The sequence below is a fragment of the Berghia stephanieae genome, chromosome 2 (genome assembly GCF_034508935.2).
Source record: "Berghia stephanieae isolate SIO BIC M18660-M18661 chromosome 2, UCSD_Bste_1.3, whole genome shotgun sequence".
NCBI lineage: Eukaryota > Metazoa > Mollusca > Gastropoda > Nudibranchia > Aeolidiidae > Berghia > Berghia stephanieae.
In genome coordinates, this window is record NC_088361.1 from 125,575,690 (window position 1) to 125,587,618 (window position 11,929).

General features: G+C 38.2%; 1 protein-coding gene across 2 annotated transcripts in view; it reads right to left on the reverse strand.

The window, feature by feature from the left end:
- LOC144966528 (QRFP-like peptide receptor) overlaps nucleotides 1–11,929 on the reverse strand; it is a 195,435-nt gene that overhangs the window by 114,858 nt on the left and 68,648 nt on the right. For both annotated transcript variants that reach the window (XM_078903159.1, XM_078903160.1), the window contains exon 3: nucleotides 5,775–5,835. The gene's annotated coding sequence lies outside the window, so the exon portion shown is untranslated. The remainder of the gene's footprint in view (nucleotides 1–5,774; nucleotides 5,836–11,929) is intronic.

Consider the following 11,929-nt stretch of genomic DNA (forward strand, 5'->3'; position numbering starts at 1 on the left):
GTTACTAAGTTACCATGCGTCATTACGAAGGGAGTGACGTTGCGACTGTTGAAGCGTATTATACCAGAAGTTTGTCTTAGCACAAGGTGTTATTTCGTCTTGTTTGGGTCATTTTTAACAATATTATAGTTACATTCAACAATACATGTGAGTCGGTTCTCTTTGCTTTCAATCCTATAAAAACGGGTTTTGATTTCACTAGCTATGTCTTATCATCGAATCTTACGACTTTCATCAATAAAATGGCGGGTAATAGCGTGTAGCTTCAACGCATCCCAACACGTTTTGTTGTTATTGTTATTTTGGAAAATATGATTTTGCTCTGCGACCATAACCTATATACAATTGGAGGGGGGGGGGGGGGGGGGTACGGCTAGAAATAATTCAGTCCAGGGGATAAGTCATCGTCTCTGAGAAGAAACTTCAGTTTGGGCAAAAATTGTGGACGGTTATTATATTACACTGTATCTATTTATTTTTCGTATAACTTAGAAAAGGGGAGCAGGCACTGACTAGTGCAAGATAATAATACGAAAAAGGTGTGTGAATAAATACTATTACTATGTCAGCAAAGCATAGCGCTAGATTCCACCAAAAAAATATTTTATTTTAAATAGTCCCAAAATAATCCCCCTTTCTCAAGTGAGCAGTTCAAGGATGGCAAATTTTGTTTTCTTTCTGCTTAATCTGGCACTTATCCATTTACACCGGTTGACATTTCTCTCCATCTTGGATATACAATATCGTAAATTTTGGAAGGTTCCGGTATAAAATTATTGTACAAGCATCTAATAACCAGCAGGTGGTGTCAAACATACATTCAGGTGATGTTATTTCTTATAAATTATCTTTTCTGCTTTTCTGACAATATGCCATAGCTAGACACATTTCGCTAGTTTACGAGTTTTAGCATTTGTCTATTTTCCTTGCGTTACAAAGAAACACAACGTTCTGACACGATTTGCGGACGCCAAAAACATTACAAATCTGATCATGTTTTGACTTTTATACATTCTGATCACAAGACATGTGAAAAAGTTATAGCTAGCACGAAGAATACAAAGTACCGATTTTATTTGTTTGGAACCCAGCTGCTCGTTTCTGGGCGGCATCAGACTATTGAATCCTATTATGATGAAACGGTATTGTATGCTTTTCCGAAAGAAAGGCATTAATCCCCGCCGTGAAAGGTTTAATTTTGTTTGTCTGGAGGTAGACGTGTCGAATTCGTTTATCCAAGTGAAAAAAGCAATTTCGCACAGTACTTTCGTATCTATTTCTCATTTTACAACTGCCTGCTCCTTCCGACATAGTTTTGTCTCAACAACTTACTCGTCGCCATTAAGGTAAACATGTAAACCTCACATGAGGTTTACCTATTTTCACGACTAAATTCAAAGCAGGTGATAAATGATTAACGGGTGGCTGTTTGTCTCTGGGACGATTATTACGCTGATCTTTGTAAACGACTTTGGAATCTTAGTGCCATCCAGTGCACGAACCCCCCCCCCCCCCCCCCCCCCCCACGCGGTCTATACACACACGCGCACACACACACACACACACACACACACACACAACGACTGACGTACCCTTTAACGCTCTCTCTCTCTCTCTCTCTCTCTCTCTCTCTCTCTCTCTCTCTCTCTATCTCTCTCTCTCCTCTCTCTCTCTCTCTCTCTCTCTCTCTCTCTCTCTCTCTCTCTCTCTCTCTCTTCTGATCTATATTTTGATGATTTACGTTTAAGTAAAACATACACACCATCTGCCAGCAAGATTAAACGTAACGAAACACAAAACCATGTGAAACCTTAAACGTTAATAGTCTGATTGATATAATATTTTAGTAATAACTTATCATCCAAATTGCGTAAAAATCAATAACTTCATTTCTTCTAGAGATTATGATTATATAATTATGATATATTTAGTTTTAGTTCACTTCATTGTGTTTACAGCAAAGACAGCAACGTTAATATGAATTATGACTACCTACGTCAATCTAGTGATATATACTAGAGGAAGAAAATATAATTTTCAGTAAAAACTCACTCGCCTCATTAAATCAAATTCATTTTTACCCGAATTTTCACAGGTCTGATATCCCAATTCTTTGTGATAGTTGGGGGAAATAGGCCAAAACCGTGCAAATTCGGGTTGAAAGCATGAACATTTGCATACAGGTTACCAAGACCCATTAAAATCATCCTGCTATAGAACTACTCTGGCAATCAACCATAACATTTCGGAAGGCCTTAAATTTTCCCTATTACAGCTATATTAAACAAGGGAAATAACTGCGTAAATACATATATTTTTTCATATTCACTGTATTAGGGGAAATTGGGCTAAAACCGTGCACATTGGGATTGAAAGCATGAAAATTGGCAAACAGGTAGCTATGACCCACATAAATGACATCTGCTATAGAACCACTCTCGCAATTTATTATAACAGTGCGTTTTTGGCACTTTTATTTTTCCCTATATACCATTACTTATTTAAGGAAAATAGCAACGAGAACACCATGTGCGTTCAATAATTTAGATATATTGCTGACGATTTACAGTAGACTAACAAATGAATTCGGGTGGGAACAGTACAGACACGGGTCGTTTCGGGGGAGAACCCTTCGTCAGCAAAAGGAATGTTGAAAACATAAAACAAAATGTAGTAGGAATTGCACACGTGTGTATTCCTGGGTGGTTGAACCATGAGACGTTAGCGTGACGTAATCTAGTTGACATACTAAAAACTTGTCCCATCAGTCCCTGCGAGAAGTTCTTTTTGTCATTGTTATTTTTATCTGAAAACATGCAAACGCATTCCTCTTTAAGTCTTGTGTAATATTATTCCACCTCTCTCTCTCTCTCTCTCTCTCTCTCTCTCTCTCTCTCTCTCTCTCTCTCTCTCTCTCTCTCTCTCTCTCTCTCTCCCCACTTTCTTTCTTTATTTTAAAGACCCAACAACATTCAATTATGAATTATGAGAATTCCATATGGAATACACAACTAATGCTACTCACTTCATATCTAGTTTTAAAACGCTACATAAACTGGACAATGGTTCACCAGCAAGACACGTAAGACATATTTCATACAAAACAAGCCATCAGTACAGAGTCATTATTGGACAACATCAGATAGAACAGTCGCTGGTGCTTTTAGCCTAGCACTTAATTATACCCGACCGAGCAGGCAATTTGTGAGCAGTGCCTTACACGAGGACACAACAGTACAATTAGAACATTTTCCCATTGTCACCATGCGGTCAATATCGTAACGTCAATATCTTGACATATATTGCACCGTAACGATTGATAGTTTTTTGTTTTGGGAGGATTTGTTTTTGTTTTGTTTTTGTTTTTTTTTTTTTTGTTTTTTTTTTTTTTTTTGGGGGGGGGGGGGGGGTTGGTTTTGCTTTATTTGTTTGGTATGGGGAGTTCTTTTTTTTTTGTTTTTATTTTTCTTAATTTGTTTTTTTTTTTTGCTTATTTGTTTTGATTGGGTTTGTGTGTGTGTGTGTGTATGTGTGTGTGTGTGTGTGTTTGTTTTGTTGTTTCTTTTCTTTTATTTTATTTTTTTATTGGGTGGGGTGATGGCGATGTAAGAAATAGTATATATTTTCCATCAGAACAATGTGAATTTAATCCCAGTTTCATGTTTGTAGCTATAAATTCCTTTTCCAGCACTTAGTTCATCCCCACATAAAACCAACCGCTTTGAGACTATGGGTCAGAGATTATCATAATATTCTATAACATCACGATCGTTCTGGAAAGGCCTCATGACCTACGGATCGCTTATTGAGAAACGAAATTCTCACTCACTTAGCACATTATTCATGTTGTTGTAGATCCCAGCGTTTATCACAGTAGTCGTTGGTAAAGTCGGTTAACAACTGTTTCATAATATTTATCTTTCATAATAGAGATATGCGCTTGTTACCGATATGTCCCTTGTTTGTTTCAAATAACATTTCTGCCGTACTCTGGAAAAACCCATATTTGAAAATTTGGCCAGAAAACTCGTCTTTCAAATTATATTGATCGATTTAAATGACCCTCGATCGATATTTGAAGGACGAGTTTTCTGGTCAAATTTTCAAATAATATGGTTTTTTTTTTCCAGAGTACAGATTTCTCAAGGCTTGATGGTTCATGATGTGCCTCTATGCGATCTAGTGATATGACACTCGGCAACCCTAACCCTTGTACGCAGCTTCCCTGACTACGGACAGGGATGCATATACGAGATGGAAGTCAGTTTGGACGAATACAATCCCTCGTGGGGGCGGGGGCATACACTCCTCTAAGCTTGGTGAGAAGTTGCCAGGCTTCGATACCAGTAAGAGGAGACACTGGGTGGCTGCGAATCGGCTTCGGTCGAGGAGCTGCCTCACAGCAAAGGCGCTTCATCAGTGGGGATTTCCACCTGTCCTACATGTACCCGATGTGGGCAAGAATCTGAAACGACAGAGCATCTAGTTGAACGGTGTGTTGTGACGATGCTACCGGGCGGGTTCGCGACGGTGCACGATGCGGACCGGACTTCGCTGATTGGGTCGATCGTCATAGCATAGTAGTGTGAGAATCATAAGAAGCTGCTGCTGCCTTCATGTTGGAAGATCCCTGGGTTCGAGTCCCACTCTGAGTGGCGCATGGTTGGATCCTTGGAAAGGGCTCTTTACTCACATTCTCTCACCGTACTCAGGTGTAAAACGAGACCTGACTGATAACAGAGTTGCAGCTGTTCTACTCTGAGTGGCGCATAGTTGAGTCCTAGGAAAAGGCTCTTTACTCACATTCTCTCATCGTACTCAGGTGTAAAATGAGTACCAGGCCTTTAATAGCGTTGCATCTGGCGGAAATAAATGGATATTTTCGCTTAACAAGACGTCATGTCTCGTCCTACAAATTGCTGTTAGCTAGGAATCCCTCGATGAGCGGTTTGAGCAAGTTCAGTGGATATTGCGCTGATTATTATAAAACCCCAAGTTTATAAACGAGGGCTTTTTTTATATAAAGCGTATTAATCATTAAACGTGCTCAAAGTGCTTTACAAAAGGTCCCTGACCAACAACCACATGTAACATGTAGAACAATACATGACGCCTATTAGGCGATATTACAAATTTTCCGACAGAAACAACGTTGTTGACGGCCAGGTACTCGAACCCAGCGAGGCTCGAACCCAGGACCTTCCGATCCGAAAGCGAATGTCATACCACTAGACCACATAGCCGCACATAACCATTGTCGTTTGAAATGTTGGTTAACAGGTGTTTTATAATAAATCTCTTTCAAAATAGAGTAATTCAGTTCTCATGGCCTGATGGTTCCTACGAGTGAAGAATTTTTTTTTTTAAAATCACACCGACTTAGGGCTAACCCACACCGGAGACTGCCGTCCTCGCTCTGCCGTCTTCCGGATAAAGACATCGGGAAAGGAACAAAATACTTAGAATAAAGAGAAGAGCCCCTTGACCTACCCATACCAAGCTCTTTTTAAAAAAAAACAGCAGAGGACGTCGGGTAATACGTTTGTTTCTTCATTTATTTTTAAAAGAGTTTTTTTAGGGGCCATCTTTTGATGCGCAACCACTATATTACATATCAACATTTCCGTGTGGATTTGCATATAATTAATCGCATTGTAAAATTTTATAATATTGTCTTTCTATACAACAACAATGCATGCAGATATTCTTCACAGAATTATAGAAATTCTATTTTGCATTTTAAAAGAGGATAATATTAGATAAACTATACTTACACTTATTTTAAGTCCGTTAACTTTATCTCCCTCTTAAGCCTGCGTTGTTGGGTCCGCTTAACTGAAAAATAAAAAAGTAATAAAGACGGAAAATAATATATTACCCATAAATTAATATTTCATTATTAGTCATAATCACATAATTTGTGAGACGCTGTATTTATTAACCGTTAGTTATCTCGAGGGGGGGGGGGGGCGGGGAGGGTCACAGGTTTATTGAACTAAGCTTTCTGAATATCATCAATTATGAAAATTGACCCTTCCCCAAATAATGAAAGTGTTGCTGCTTGACGCTCGAAGAAATAAATAACAATAGGAAATTGAATTGATGCTACAATTAAATAAACGTAAATAGATAAAGTGAACGTTTCGGGTTTCCTCTTTATCAACAAAACACGGTCAGTGAAACACTACAGAAGAATGCGAGATGTGAGAATAGCGTTGTTAAGGTAAATAAACAAAACGTTCTGGAAATAGTAAGTCTGCCAAAGTAACAGTATCGGATAAGATGGACGGAGATGGCGAGGTTAATAAGGCAGTAATCTTTCACCTGGAGAAACTGATTTAAGGCCAACTGTCGGCATCTCCGTTTTTCTTTTGTTTACTTGCGCAAGAAACTCAATCTCTATTGCTGCTTTTATGGCGCTGCACTGCGGCGAACCCTTGGACTATCTTGGGTTTATTTTCTCGAGATAGATACCCATGAACATTTTTCAGGGGACAAATAAAGAGAATTATATATTAATCTGTTTATCAATTTATTTATGTTTTTATTGACTTATGTTTTTATTGACTTATTTATTTATTTATTTATTTAGTTAATATTTTATATATCCATTTGATTACCCTTCATGGCATACGAGAAAGATCATTATCATATTACCTTCTTGTTTCGTCAAGTAATGTTGAACTTGACAGGTGCGAATAGTACAAAAATTATGATTCATTTGTTGAGTCCTGGCGAAGGCACATTTCAAATACTACTTGACCTAACTTGGTTACTCGTCTAGGTTATAATATTAAATGTTGAAGGTTGTTAGATTGCCACAACAAAAAGGCCATGCAGCAGTGAATATATATCTATATATATATATATATATATATATATATATATATATATATATATATATATATATTATTATTATTATTATTATTATTATTATTATTATTATTATTATTATTATTATATTATTATTATTATTATTATTATTATTATTATTATTATTATTATTATTATTATTATTATTATTATTATTATTATTATTATTATTATTGTCATCAACACCATCCCCATTATCTTCTTTATTATTACTTATCTGACAAAAAAAGTAGAGCTAGTTTTGGCCATAGAATAGTGAAGGATATGAAACAAACAGGAAGAATCAATTACTTATCACTGTCCAATTGGTTTGACTAGTGGCTGTGAGCAAGAAGTGAAATCGACATATCGATGGCGTGAAAAACACCGGCAGCTGCGGGTTTATTGACCCAGGGCACTTTGATGTTGTTTTTAATGTGGCTTTTTATTCGAATATCATGAGACCCGGCCACCTATATTGGTTTTAGGCATATGGCCAAAATGGACATGCACATTAAGAGAGTCTATGTATTGCTATTTTGAATTTAAATTCCGACAGGACTTATAAATACGGTGGAGTAAAGTTTCCTATGATGGCATTGGTCATGATGGTGCTGATGGTGATGACGATGATGTGGATGACGATGGTGGTAATGGTAGAATGGTAGTGGTGTTGGCATTTTGGTGTTGGCCAGGATGGTGGTGATGATGATGATGATGATGATGATGATGATGATGATGATGATGATGATGATGATGATGATGATGATGATGATGATGATGTGATGCTTAATGATGGTGAATAGGAGGAGAGGGGGGTCAAGCCAAAGAAAAAGGAAAATGAGGAGGACGAAAAACAGGAAGAGAAGAAAGCGGCGGGGAGGAGGAGGAGGAGGAGGCAGGTGGCAACAATTAAGAAGTATACTTTTAATTTATGAATCAAATGCGATTATTGTTTTCGGAAACACACCAAACAATAATCGGTGCCAACTGGATATATCTTAACAGCATTCCTCCTTGACACAACCTTACAGCATTCCTCCCTGATACCCATCAATCTACGTGCGGACGGAGGAAACAGCGCTGTAGGAGGTAAAAAAAAACAACAACAAACAAACGAGATGAGAATACTAAATAATTCGGGCTCCAAAGAAACTGTCGAGAACTCTATATGATTCAAGCTACTTGTGTCAGTCGGTTTATTTAGAGGGGATGAAAGAGAAGAAGATTTGTGAGTATTGAACGGGGACCTTTACCGACTTAGTATTGACTCAGTCAATGTCCACGAAAATGGTTTAGCCCCAAGTCCACGGGACACATGGAAGAAAATTAAATTACCTGGTTATAGCTAAACAGTCGTACGCTGAAGGAGAGAAAAACATTTGTGAAATTTTAAATGTAGATCGATTAAAATAACCTCCATCATGCCGAAACCTCTCAAACCTGGGACTTATAAACGGCTCAAGTTTGAGTTTTTCACAAAATGAGGGTCATTTTAATCGATTGATTTTTTGAAGGAGGTATTCAGGCCAAATTGTTTAAAATGTATTTTTAAGAGTACAGTATTCTGTCGCGAATTTTTAATTCAGAAAAGTGAGTGGAGCAGGCACCTATGTTGGTAACAACAAGATATGAAGTGAGTAGAAAAGTGCCAGAAGACAATAGAGAATAAAATTTTTTTTTTCGCGGCGGTGGTGGGGTTTGAACCTGCGACATGGTACGACAACTCCGCCTGGCAGGTGAGAGCGGGGCTCTACCGTGTGAGCTATCCACGAACACAAAAATATTCGTTTCAAACCCAAAGTCATTTCTAGATCCCTCTCTCACCCACTTCTTGAGATTGCCTATTCGTTCACCACCATCGCGAAGTAATTTTGACCAGCAGTTAAGCTCAATAGCCAATATTCTCATCACAAACATATAACATAGAAACGATTGAGACATGGAGTATGCTCCGGTGTATGGGGTGAATTTTTAATTCAGAAAAGTGAGTGGAGCAGGCACCTATGTTGGTAACAACAAGATATGAAGTGAGTAGAAAAGTGCCAGAAGACAATAGAGAATAAAATTTTTTTTTCGCGGCGGTGGTGGGGTTTGAACCTGCGACCTTATTGGTACGACAACTCCGCCTGGCAGGTGAGAGCGTGGTTCTACCGTGTGAGCTATCCACGAACACAAAAATATTCGTTTCAAACCCAAAGTCATTTCTAGATCCCTCTCTCACCCACTTCTTGAGATCGCCGATTCGTTCACCACCATCGCGAAGTAATTTTGACCAGCAGTTAAGCTCAATAGCCAATATTCTCATCACAAACATATAACATAGAAACGATTGAGACATGGAGTATGCTCCGGTGTATGGGGTGAATTTTTAATTCAGAAAAGTGAGTGGAGCAGGCACCTATGTTAGTAACAACAAGATATGAAGTGAGTAGAAAAGTGCCAGAAGACAATAGAGAATAAAAATTTTTTTTCGCGGCGGTGGTGGGGTTTGAACCTGCGACCTTATTGGTACGACAACTCCGCCTGGCAGGTGAGAGCGTGGCTCTACCGTGTGAGCTATCCACGAACACAAAAATATTCGTTTCAAACCCAAAGTCATTTCTAGATCCCTCTCTCACCCACTTCTTGAGATCGCCGATTCGTTCACCACCATCGCGAAGTAATTTTGACCAGCAGTTAAGCTCAATAGCCAATATTCTCATCACAAACATATAACATAGAAACGATTGAGACATGGAGTATGCTCCGGTGTATGGGGTGAATTTTTAATTCAGAAAAGTGAGTGGAGCAGGCACCTATGTTGGTAACAACAAGATATGAAGTGAGTAGAAAAGTGCCAGAAGACAATAGAGAATAAAAATTTTTTTTCGCGGCGGTGGTGGGGTTTGAACCTGCGACCTTATTGGTACGACAACTCCGCCTGGCAGGTGAGAGCGTGGCTCTACCGTGTGAGCTATCCACGAACACAAAATATTCGTTTCAAACCCAAAGTCATTTCTAGATCCCTCTCTCACCCACTTCTTGAGATCGCCGATTCGTTCACCACCATCGCGAAGTAATTTTGACCAGCAGTTAAGCTCAATAGCCAATATTCTCATCACAAACATATAACATAGAAACGATTGAGACATGGAGTATGCTCCGGTGTATGGGGTGAATTTTTAATTCAGAAAAGTGAGTGGAGCAGGCACCTATGTTGGTAACAACAAGATATGAGCATACTCCATGTCTCAATCGTTTCTATGTTATATGTTATATGATCTCAAGAAGTGGGTGAGAGAGGGATCTAGAAATGACTTTGGGTTTGAAACGAATATTTTTGTGTTCGTGGATAGCTCACACGGTAGAGCCACGCTCTCACCTGCCAGGCGGAGTTGTCGTACCAATAAGGTCGCAGGTTCAAACCCCACCACCGCCGCGAAAAAAAATTTTTATTCTCTATTGTCTTCTGGCACTTTTCTACTCACTTCATATCTTGTTGTTACCAACATAGGTGCCTGCTCCACTCACTTTTCTGAATTAAAAATTCACCCCATACACCGGAGCATACTCCATGTCTCAATCGTTTCTATGTTATATGTTTGTGATGAGAATATTGGCTATTGAGCTTAACTGCTGGTCAAAATTACTTCGCGATGGTGGTGAACGAATCGGCGATCTCAAGAAGTGGGTGAGAGAGGGATCTAGAAATGACTTTGGGTTTGAAACGAATATTTTTGTGTTCGTGGATAGCTCACACGGTAGAGCCACGCTCTCACCTGCCAGGCGGAGTATTCTGTCGCATGTTGTGAGTAGTTTAACTGATCGCATAACATCATTACTACACCAAATCAGACAATCATATTATTATAACGTCTAACAATGGCGTCATCAGGATCAACCAGGACCTGCCCCTAATCAAACTAAGATAAAGTCATTTTGGTTACAACACAATTTGTTTATAATGATTAGGTCGCAGATGACAGTAAAATAAGGAAAACTAGTATTTTGATCAGCCTGCGTCACGTTCGTCATGATTACATATATTACTGCTTTAGTTCTGAAGGATGGTATACATATATTATTCCCGGATAAAAGAAAAAAAACTTGCAGACTTACAGTAATCATCTGATTCCTTATCTTATATGAATAAACATTGCAAACGAAAGGTCTTGTACTCCAGGTCCCATTGGCTTTCCTGTTGTTTTTCCTGTTTCCTCTCTGATTCTTTTTCTTTATTATATTAATATATTTCTTTTTCTCCTTCTCATTATTTGTCTTCTTCTTCATTCTCATCATGATCAACATCATGATCCTCATCATTATGCCATCATTTATCTTCATCATCATCATCATCATCATCATCATCATCATCATCAGCTTTTTCTTCTTCTTCTTCTTCTTCTTCTTCTTCTTCTTCTTCTTCTTCTTCTTCTTCTTCTTCTTCTTCTTCTTCTTCTTCTTCTTCTTCTTCTTCTTCTTATTTATTATTATTATTATTATTATTATTATTATTATTATTATTATTATTATTATTATATATCTATACTATACTACTACTACTAATACTACTACTACTATACTACTACTACTACTACTACTACTACTACTACTACTACATACTACTACTTTACCACTACTACTACTACTACTACTACTACTACTACTACACTACTACTACTACTACTACTACTACTACACACTACTACTACTACTACTACTACTACTACTACTACTACTACTACTACTACTACTACTACTACTACTACTACTACTACGACTACTACTACTACTACTACTACTGCTACTACTACTACTACTACTACACCCACAACTACTTACCTTTACCACTACTACTACTACTACCATCACCACCACCACCGATACGGACTGAAAACTGCTCAAAAACAGCCGTAGAGAGGGCAATATCAAGGCCATCTATTACCAAACCTCCGTTTTCTAATTTCCTCTTTCGAGCTCCTCGAATCTAAATCCAACGAGTAACACCAAAACCAAGTGACATTTTGCCAATACACATCAATTGCTTGTCAGCAGGATGTTTTAAAAGAAGCTTCTCGAAAGTCAGATGGGTTTG